The sequence below is a fragment of the Mesoplodon densirostris genome, chromosome 13, assembly GCF_025265405.1.
Source record: "Mesoplodon densirostris isolate mMesDen1 chromosome 13, mMesDen1 primary haplotype, whole genome shotgun sequence".
Lineage (NCBI taxonomy): Eukaryota > Metazoa > Chordata > Mammalia > Artiodactyla > Ziphiidae > Mesoplodon > Mesoplodon densirostris.
Genome location: NC_082673.1, coordinates 24,311,075 through 24,321,910, shown reverse-complemented (window position 1 = coordinate 24,321,910; position 10,836 = coordinate 24,311,075). Strand labels below are relative to the sequence as shown.

Here is a 10,836-nt window from a genome sequence, read left to right as displayed (position 1 = left end):
CACTTCTGTAAGTACTGTCTCTTTCCCATCATAATTTCTTTCTCCCAATAGAAAGATCTGGAAGTGTCAAGTCCTAAGCCCTGCCTTTTCCTTTGCAGTACAGTGGGAGGCCAGAGAGTAACATTAGCAGGCTTTGTTTTGATCTCCCCTGAAAGCCTTTTCTTCATGGTTTCCCTGTTCTCAGAGGAGGCCTAAAGTCATTCTTAAGTCTTCTGTCAAAAAGGGAAAGCACTCCCTTACAAACTATGGTTAATCATTGCTTACATTAAAATGATAAAATGGGCTTTAGGAGACATTTATCTACAGCCTTTAACTCTAGGAGAAAAAAAAAGCTAACCCTAATATCTGGCATTCATTAGGAACCTACTATGTGCTTAAAACTATTGTTATTCCATGTTAGGTAATCAAAGATGGTAGCCATGTGATTACAGCTGACAGATGGGGATGCTGGAAGCCAGAGCCAGACAATTCTGTGTGGTTCCAACTGTGCACATGGTCTCTCAACTGGCCGCCTTCTCCTTCTATTAGTGGACAACTTGCTTGGGAGGGAGGGGTAGGTAATTCTTAGAGATTAAAATTGAATGTACATTTCTGCAGTAGTTCTTTAAGCATGCATCTATTTATAAGGGATTTATAACCTATTTAGTAATCGTTAATCATTCATTCCTACAGATTAAGTCAAACGTGGCACCTTAACACTTTAAGGAAATGCAAGTGCTAAGCTACAGGTACAGGTTCAACTGCTATTTCTCTTCTTGGTCACAGGCTCATACTTCTCCAAAGTTCATCTCAGAGGCTACTGATAAACAGTCTTTGTCAGCCTCTGCTTCTCAGCCACCAAGACCATAAGCAGTCTTCCTCTTTGGTCCCTAAATTCCATTCTCCCCTCCCCAGACCCCTCTCTTACCACTGAGCCAGAATCCTCATCCAGCACCTATTTCCTTTCAAGCTTGGAGTTGCAGTAAACACTATATTAATTTATTTGTAGGTTTAAAAAACATTTTGGAGCTAGCCTGAAAAATCCAGATCAGGCTGTCCTAAGTTCTAAACAAACTCTTTAGAACAAACAGTTGAGAAGTAAGCATTTGAAATTCAGGTGCTTCTTAACTTTCCTGTGTCAGGGAAAGAGGAATTGGGCTTTTCAATAGTTTTCAAAAGTTGCCCAGGATAAGAAAGACTGAATGCTAACCTACCTATCTCCACTTCCACCTCCCCCACCCCTACATCCCACCAGGGATTCAGTTTTGGTTTCCAGTGAAGTTACTAGCAGCTGCACGTGCTCAAACAAGGCAAACCTGGTAATAAACCATGTCCAAAAAATCAAGAACAACTCATGTTCATTTTTATGGCAACCTCATTTTTCGCTGGTGAAATCTAACTCTATGTGCCCACTTCTGTCTCAGCTTTGCCAGTCCCCTGGACTCCCCACAGTTCTCTGACCTGGACTATCACTATGAATTAGGCAGAGGGTGGAAGATTTTCACGTCAAAGAATCTCTTTGAGTGAAATGGATGAAGAAATGTAATTAACACCTCTCCTAAAAGTCCCAACATGATTGTTATGCTAACTTTGTGGTTTTTGTAATTTAAAATATTTTCTTATTAAAAACCGAACTAACAGATTTCCACAACCATCTCCCTCATTTATAGAGAATTCTCTTTTAATTAGGCATTCATTTATTAATTTTTTCATAATCACACAGAGGAATAGCTCTAATGGAAGAGTTATACTGGAAGTAAAGACAAAGGTGGGTCAGACATAGTTTACAGTATAGCATTCCAAAGCAAACCTCTGGATTGGGAGACTGCATATAAACATCACACACTTTCTTCCAAAACTTTATTCACATTGGGAATATAGTCCAGAGCATCTACTGCAAGCATAAGAATTGTTCCTGACACTTACGGTTCTATATCAAGGAGTGACTTTGGAATACCTTTAGGTTCTAATTTACTGAGGGCAAATCAGTAAAAATTTGGAAATGTAAAACAATCTTCAGGAGGTCATTTGGTGACAGGAGAGCAGGGGAGAAGGACAGAGGCCTGAGACTGGCTCTTGCCTGGATTTTGCCTAAATCACTTAGCTTCTTTGGGCCTGGATAAAATGAAGATGGTAATCACATTTGTCACCAGAAAATGTGAGTGTCGCTCTTTGAACCTCTCAGTGAAGCCTGCCCTGTGTAACTGTAATGTAGCCCGATTTGTGGAGCTGCAAAACTGCTGTGAAGACGCAAAATGGATTTCTTCCCTCCAAACATGAAAGCTTTTCTAACTCAAAACTTAGGCACAGCCTTTAAAGGATGTGAATAATAAACAGAAAGCATTTTTCTTGTAAGATCTGAATCGTTTTCCTTAGAGTTATAGAAGCTGCGTCTAACACTCAGATCTGTATTCTCATTCAAGTCCCACTGCTTGAGCAAGTCAACATTTTAAAATCTGTAAAATGAGCATAAATCTCTTTTATCCAATTTACGAGACCATTGTGAGATTTCAGTGAGGTAATGTAGATGCCGTACCATACATTAGTAAGTTCTGGAATACCTGAGTTTCACCCTGTGCTACCGGACAGGAGACCACGTCTAGTCCCTGGATCTTCTTCTCCAAGGCACCTTTCCAGGACCTAGGTTTGTTTCCTGCTACACAGCCTTCCCTTTGCAATGCACTATGGAACAGGCCATCTAACATCTCTTACTCCATCACTTTGCTCCCCACTCCCATACCTCCCCTCCTGATCAGCCTTCTTCCCAGGCCAGATTTAAGCCTCCTTGAATGATATGTGTAAGGAATACAGTGTGTGCGTTGTGTGTGTGTTTAACATGATTTATATATTTTTCCTACTAAGTAAAGTAATGCATAATAATTGTAGAAAATTTGGACTAGTGAGATGAAGCGCCAACTGGAGTTGTACTTGCAGTCAGATGTCTTGAGTTCAATACCCGGCTTGGTGCTTCTCACTGCAAAGGTCTATTCCCAGCTCCTAGTTGCTGGTCTAATATCCTGAAGTTTGGTTCAAACAACACCTATATCAGACTCATTGAGAGTGCTCCTTAGGAATGGAATTCCAGAGACCCACCTTGCCCCAGCGGCTGAACCATAACCACTGTAGATAGGGTCCGTGAATACGCTCTGCATTTTCAGAAAGCTACTCGGGTGATTCTCAACGCAGACCAGAAGCTCCGCGCCGGATTCTAGACCACACTTCCAGTAGCCAAGATAGGGTGGTCTGGACCTGCAGCGCTGACATCGTCTGAGAGCTTGTTAGAAATGAACAATCTCCCGTAGTGCCCAAACCTACTGAATCAGAACCAGCATTTTGACAAAATCCCCAGAAGATTCTGTCACACCTTTGAGAAGCTCTACTGTACCTTGGTGTCACGTGGGAAGCTTTACACTCTAATGATGCCTGGGCCCCATCTAGAGATTCTCATGTACTTACTATTCTGGATTCTGGGGTGCGGACGGGGCAAAAGGGCTCTTACTAGTTCCGTAAGTTACTTTAATGTACAGCCAAGGTACATTGTCCCCTAAATCTCAGCTTTTTAAGGTTAAACTATAACCTGAGTTAAATTGGCTTTTGTAGGCTTGCCAGGGGCCCTATGGATCGTTTAGATTAAACAGTGATTTTTCAGAGACAATGGACTCTGGAGACAAACAAGTTCAACCACACATCTTAAGGTTCACCGAACCCCAGGCGGGAGACTTCCGGTACGTTCCCACGAAGGAGTGGGGCATCGCACCCGGGTCCGCCCCGCGCCCGACCCGGCCCCGCCCGCCTCGCCCCCTCCCCGCCCCGCCCTCCCCCGTGACGTGCCGCAGAGGGCCGGGCTCATGCGCACTCGCGCCCCGCGCCCCGCGCCCCGCACGGCTGCATCGCCTCGGCGGTTGTCATTCTCAGCGGCGCGGCGGCGAGTGCCGACTGTGGTTCGTGCCTGCCTTCCCGCTCGCTTGTCGGCGCGCCTGCGATGTGATCGACCGCCTGGAAGCGGGTTGGCAGCTCTCCCCGCTTCAGCGCCTCGGCTTTTCCCTGGCCGCCTTCCTTGTTGAGCCCCGATTCCCTCGGAGCCGGAGACACGCACCAGGGGCTCGAAGCGCCGCACTCCGTGGCGGACGGCAGCTGCAGCGCTCGGGACCGCGCGGCCGGGTGCAACCTCTGTCGTCGCCGCCGCCGTCGCGCTTGGCACTGCGGAGCCAAGGCGGCTGGTGCAGAGCGGCAGCACCTCGCCCCGCACCCGCCGCCGCCCGGGCAGTGCGGGGCCGCGGCGCTCTGTGCGCAGCGGGAGCGCGGTCCCCCGCGAAGGCTCCCTGTCGCCTGCGTCCCAGTAAGTTGACTGTAGTTTTTGAAGTTGGAGGGCGCCACGGGAAGGGGAGGCTCGTTTTTGTTATCTTCACGTCGTGGGAAGCTGGGGGTGGCACCTCTTGTTAGCAGGGCTCCAGCCTTGGGAGTTGAGGGTGCGAAGCCGCGGACAGGGCACGCGGGGAAAGGAAGCAGTCCCGGGAGAACCGGCTCTAGCTTCTGCTGAACGTGCCAGTTGGAAATGTGCTGTGAGAGGACAGGTGCTCTGAGGGCATTTTGCCTGCTGCTGATTGCACATTCCAAGCCCTTTGACTATGTGTGTCTGTGTGTGTGTGTGTGTGTGTGTGTGTGTGTGCGCGCGGGGGGGGGGGGCACTGGGGGGTGGTAGGGGGGTCCTGTCACCTCCATCCCAAGTCCTCAAGGGAATGACTCTAGTAATATTCCTGGATGCGATAGGTCTTTGGGGATGGGGGCTAAGTCATTCCCTCTCAGGCCTCCAGGCTTCCCGCGCATCCCACTTTTCTCTTCCCCTAGGCAGAAGTTGTAATTGGAGACCAGTCCTTTAGGGAAAGAGAACTTATATGTCAACCTAGAGTTCTGTGCTATAAGGCAAATAAAATGAGAAACCCGCTCAGCGTGTATGATTTCATACACTTTAAGAATGTGAGCAAGTCTCAAAGCAATAGTGTTCAGATGATGACACTTGGGTTTCACCCTCACTGTCCTGCACCTCTTATGTAAGCCTCCCGGCAGGATAACTGTCTCTCTGCAGTGGCTGCATTCCATTTGTTTAAGGTCTAGCTTGAACGTATTTAATGAAAATGTTGACATGATGTAGCGCCTTGCAGTCTGAAACAGAGTGCACTCTTCAAATTGGAGTGTCTTCTCCTAATAGGGAGTGTGCAAGGAAAACCCCAGTATATTTTTCAAGGCAGCGCCAGGAATTAGACACATAAATCATGTTTTAAAATAGCATGCATTGTACAGAGAGCTTGCAGAGGACCCCTTTGAACACATCCCCTTTGTTTTAGAAAAAGTGGAAATTGTTCATGCCAGACAATTGTTGAGTCTGAAAGTTAAGTGTACTGATAAGCTTAATTATCTTAATAAACAAAGAGCATGATTTATAGGTAGCTGCCCTGCCCTACTTTGAAGGATAGAATTCTAGAATTCTTTAACCTTTCTCTCATCTGTCCCCTAGAGATTCCTTTTAAGCAGAGCAATAGATTATCACCATTGATGTTTAATATTTGAGTTGATTAAATTTGTAACAAGAGTACTTTGAAATACCGTACAGTACTGCTATGACTCTTAAGACAGTGAATATTAGAAATAAGGAGAATATTCCAATTCTTTTGGTATAGAAGTCATTAGTTTAACAAAGATAACATTGACTGCCCTAATATATCTTTTTAAATTTGGACTTGTAATAAACGTTTAAACCAAAACTCAGGGTTGTGTTTTGATGTAGGATTTATTTAGGTACTCTTTAGAAAGAGAAGCACATTTATTTATAGCATTCTAGCACATGGAACAAGATGAACTAGTTATAGGCATCTCATTTAAAAACATATCATAGTTTTTTTTAAGGAATTCTAAGAAAATACACAAAATGTAATTTCAAAAGTTGAAAAGATAGTCAACACTTTGTACTTGGTGAGAGCAGCCATTGCTCATCTCTAGAAGAGATTACATCTGAGCATGGAAGCACAAACAGGTTGACCCCCCCCCCCCAACATGATGCACTGTCTCATCATGGTTAGGAGGACAGACTAAGGAGCCATGCTGGCAGCTTGGGTACCATCTGTTTGAATCTGGGCGAGTTACCGAAACTCCGTGCCTCCGTGTCTTTGTCTGTAAAATGGGGATAACAGTACCTGTCTCTCTGGATTGTGGTGAGGATTAAGTGAGTTCCTAGATTTAAAGCTACTGAACCAGTGTCTGGCTTATTAAACTGAGTAAAATTATTGTTAGGAAAGGAAATGCATCTTTGGATTCTGTGGACATTGAATGGCTGCTGATGGAGGTTCACAGAAGCAGTTCACATGTATAATAGGAGAGAGGGTGTGAGCATTTATTGAATACCTCCTGGTAATGCAGACACCAGCTGGTGTTTGACCTAATGTCTCTTTCAATTCCTCTCCAAGGTGGGTAGCTTCATGTCCACTTTGGAGAAAAGGAAACTGGAACTCAACGAGATCAGATAGTAGAAATCGCAGTTAGGATTTGAACCCATGTCTGTCTCTTTCAAACCCTGGCCTCAATTTGCAAATGGCTTTTTCCGTCTCTTCTCCTTGAATCCTCATTATAACATAATAAACTGGGTGCGTTATTAACTTTACTTTACAGATGAGGAAATTTACTTTAAGCACTAAAGTATGCAAAGTGCTTAACTCACAAGATAGTTCTCCATGACTGGGAGCTATTATTATTATCATAATTATTGTTTAAAAGCTTGCCTACATTAGCACACGGTAGAGATGCCAGCAGGTGAAATGAGTTTTCTCCTTCGGTTTGAAGTGGATTCCATTGCTTTTCACTTCCCTATTCACATATTCAGAGAATCAAGAAAAAGAAAATGGTATGTTACCGTTCCCAGGGTTCCCGCTGGAGGACAGCACTCCCGGGTCTGTTTCCGCCTGCAGATGTAGCTGCAGGATCCACACAGCCTAGTGAACCACCGCAAGCAGGTCATCCATCGATCCACAATCAGCATCATCTGTGAGCATGAATTCAGTCCCAGCTGGAGAGCACCCCTAGGGCAGAGAGGCCCTGCACTTTGCAGCATAGTGTACTGTATGTTCAGAAATGGAAGTAATTTACATTTCATATTAAATAAGCATGCTTCCTCTGGGCCTAAGGTACTGGTACTAAGGTACCAGTGTGGTGGGAAGCAGTTTTAGGGGTCCTGTGTGAGCAGTCCAGTTCGCCTTCCATACCCTCGGGTTCCACATCTGTGGATTCAACTAACCTCGGGTTGAAAATATATATATTTTTTAATTCCAGAAAGTTCCAAAAAGCAAAATTTGATTTGCTTTGCTCCAGCAGCTATTGACATATTGTAGCATTTACATATTTACTGTTTACATGGCATTTACACTGTATTAGGTATTATAAGTAGTCTAGAGATGATTTAAAGTATGTGGGAGAACGTACGTTAAGGTTCTCTGCAAATATAATGCTATTTTATATGAGGACCTTGAGCATCCACTGATTCTGGTATCCTCATGGGTCCTGGAACCAATCCCCCATGGACTCTACTTTGTTAAAAGTCTGGTCCGCAGCCTGTCAAACTTTTCACTTGACTTCCGAAAGTTGGGAATGATTGAAAGGCTTTTTTTCCTGTGGCTTTCTTAGATTATCATCCAGATCTACGTAGTATTCTGGCCCTTGGTAAATATTTACTCTGTTTTCTAGATATAAAAATCTAATTTCTGTAAAGGGCGCATAGGCCACAGATGGCTTACAGACTGATTTAATATTTAAAGAAACCTGGTATCCTACCACTGAAAGGTACTTCAATACAGATGTTCTAAGTGGGCTTTTTTTAAAGTCCGAACTCTCTGTACAACATGTGGATTATAGTTAATAATACTGGATTGCATATTTGAAAGTTGCTAAGAGAGTAGATCTTAAAAGTTCTCATCACTAGAAAGAAAATTGTAACTATGTGAGGTGACAGATGTTAACTACTCATCATGATGATCATTTTGCAATATATACACATGTTGATTCATTATGTTGTACACCTGAAATGAACAGTGTTATATGTCAATTACATCTCAATTAAAAACAAAATCAAATCAAAAGTCTCTGGGTGTGAGCTTCCAGGAGGGTGCCAGGTAGAGTGCTTGCCGTCAACTGAGTCTTTCTGCAGTTTTAGCCCTCCTTTTCAGAGTACAGATATTCCTTTTTACTCTTTCAAGTGTTTTTACTTACATTTCAAAAGCTTCTCTGCTCTGGGGCATTCTGTAGTATAAATCTTCCTCAGTTACTTTTGTGACTTGACCTGAGTCCATAATTTACTTTTTTTTTTTTTTTTTTTTTTTTTTTTTTTTGCAGTACGCGGGCCTCTCACTGCTGTGGCCTCTCCCGTTGCGGAGCACAGGCTCCGGACGTGCAGGCTCAGCGGCCATGGCTCACGGGCCCAGCCGCTCTGCGGCACGTGGGATCCTCCCGGACCGGGGGCATGAACCCGTGTCCCCTGCATCGGCAGGTGGACTCCCAACCACTGCGCCACCAGGGAAACCCCATAATTTACTTTTAACTCATTCTTTAGAATTTACATAGTTCAGTTTTATTTTTTGTCTCTGTTAACTATTTATTGGCTTACCTCTAAATCGCCAAATAACTTGCCTCTGACATCTAGCTATCCTTGCTGTCAGAAGACATACGTACAAGAAATGCGAGCTAATTTTAATATGGATAAAGTGAATAAAGACCATTTACTCTCCCCAGTCATCTCTACTGTTCTGAATTATCTTCCCTTTGGGCTTGGGGAATCTGGGGCTGATTGTATTTCTAGAGCTCTTGCCTCATACATCCGGGAGAAACTTGTTGGAGGTTATACTAGTCTTGGTTCTACAAGCAAGCTGTTCATGTGCAACATGGCAGAGACAGTCCCACAAGGCTGGGACGTTGCTGAATTTGAGGGCGAGGGTTGAGAGTGGGGAAAGACAGCTCCGAGTATGATTTATCTGCCGCATCCTTACTGGATGGAATGAATAGCTAACACAGAGCCCTTACCGTGGGCAGGCTGCCATGCTAAGAACTATACATACAATATTTACTTTAATCAGTGACCCTGTGTGGTTACTTTGTTATCCTTTATTGCACAAGGGAAAACTGAGGCCTAGAAAGGTCAGAGCACTTGTCCAAGATAACACTAGTGTGTTTTTGAGCCAAGAGTGGAGGCCAGGAGTCTGATGAGGCCTAGCATTCTACTGCATCCAATTTGGGGGCCTTCTTATGGTTCAGCTGTGTCATATAGATATCTTCTATTGTGCTTCTTAAAATAATCCTATACTATCTCATGTTCTCCCCACAGTGACCCTAGGATAGAGCTAAAGGGATGGTGGAAAGGTCCGTGCCCACTGTCTTCCAGATCTTTATTGAGGAAGAGCTTAAAGCTTAGTTCATGCAATGAGCTCAGAAAAGAAACCCCCATGTTAGCATTGTGAAATAGGAAGCATAAAGCCTTCCACTGATCATGGGACACAGTGGAGACGCGTGCAAACTTTGTGTTTGATATCACATACTTGCATCATTCTCATCGAAGAGAGAAGTGTAGCAACTTGAGATTTTCTTAGGTGATTTCTAAAAAATTAAATCAAAAATGATTTAATCAGCAGTGGATATTAGTACAGCAGTGTCACGTGTTGTTCACGATGCACTGATGGTTTTTAAAGTAAATGAACAAGTATGTCTCACAAGCAAAGTGCAAGCGTGTTGTCTCAGAAAAGGAAAATTGTGTCACATCTGTGTCTGCCTCCTAGTCTAACTCCACTCTAAATGCAGAGGGAAAGGGCAGAATTTAAAACCAACATGTAGTATTTTCAAAACCGTTTCCCTGAGCCCCACCTCCTGTATTTTTTCCTGATTTCACACTGGAGCCAACGATTGTTGCAGAGGTCTCTGTATTGTGCAGCTGCCCTTTTGTAAGAAACACTTTTCCAAAATCAAACAATTTAAAAAACCCATCGGGCTTCTCTGGTGGCGCAGTGGTTGAGAGTCCGCCTGCCGATGCAGGGGTCGCGGGTTCGGGAGGATCCCACATGCCGCAGAGCGGCTGGGCCCTTGAGCCATGGCCGCTGAGCCTGCGCGTCCGGAGCCTGTGCTCTGCAACGGGAGAGGCCACAACAGTGAGAGGCCCGCGTACCGCAAAAAAAAAAAAAAAAACCATTAAGAAAAAGTTGTCATATCCCTTGGGTTTTGAGTTATTTTTGTTGTTGTTGCTGTTATAATATTTTGGTATATCATGTTAATGTCTCACCCACTCCCCCGTCTTGGTTTTATAGGACTGTATAATTTTCAAGCCTGTGAGTGATTAAAAACTTATGAAAAATTCAATTTTCTAAGTGTGGATTTTATGGCAGAGGACAGGGAAATTTGGCCTGATTGGGGGGCCTTTACTTAAACTACAGCGCACTATGAACCTTATGGAGTAGGCAGGTTTTTCTTAAAAAAGTGTTTTAATTGATCAATAGCAGCCTTGTACTTTCCTCTTCAATTTCATAGGACCCAGTCCCCGCATATCATATCTTGTATTCATTTGTAAGTAATCAATTTCAATTGATTTTCTGAAAGTACCAAAAGGTGTGACTAGTCAGCATTGCTGCATCTGTCATTTCAGTCTTCAGGGAGCCCCAAGGTTGCATATGGAAGCCGTTCCGGGAATTTGTTCTGTAAGGAATTAAGGGTGTTCAGATAGGTCCTTGGGGTTCAGGTCTCGCTGTATTTGTGACTCAGTCCCTGCTGTTAATGTTGCTTCCACTCACTCTGGCCTTTCACCTCCACCCGAACTCCTTCCTCCATCACCCCCAT

At 44.2% G+C, this 10,836-nt stretch overlaps 1 protein-coding gene across 1 annotated transcript in view; it reads left to right on the top strand.

The window, feature by feature from the left end:
• Nucleotides 1–4,244: 4,244 nt before the first annotated feature.
• PAG1 (phosphoprotein membrane anchor with glycosphingolipid microdomains 1) overlaps nucleotides 4,245–10,836 on the top strand; it is a 134,747-nt gene continuing 128,155 nt past the window's right edge. Inside the window, exon 1 of the mRNA XM_060116250.1 lies at nucleotides 4,245–4,318. The gene's annotated coding sequence lies outside the window, so the exon portion shown is untranslated. The remainder of the gene's footprint in view (nucleotides 4,319–10,836) is intronic.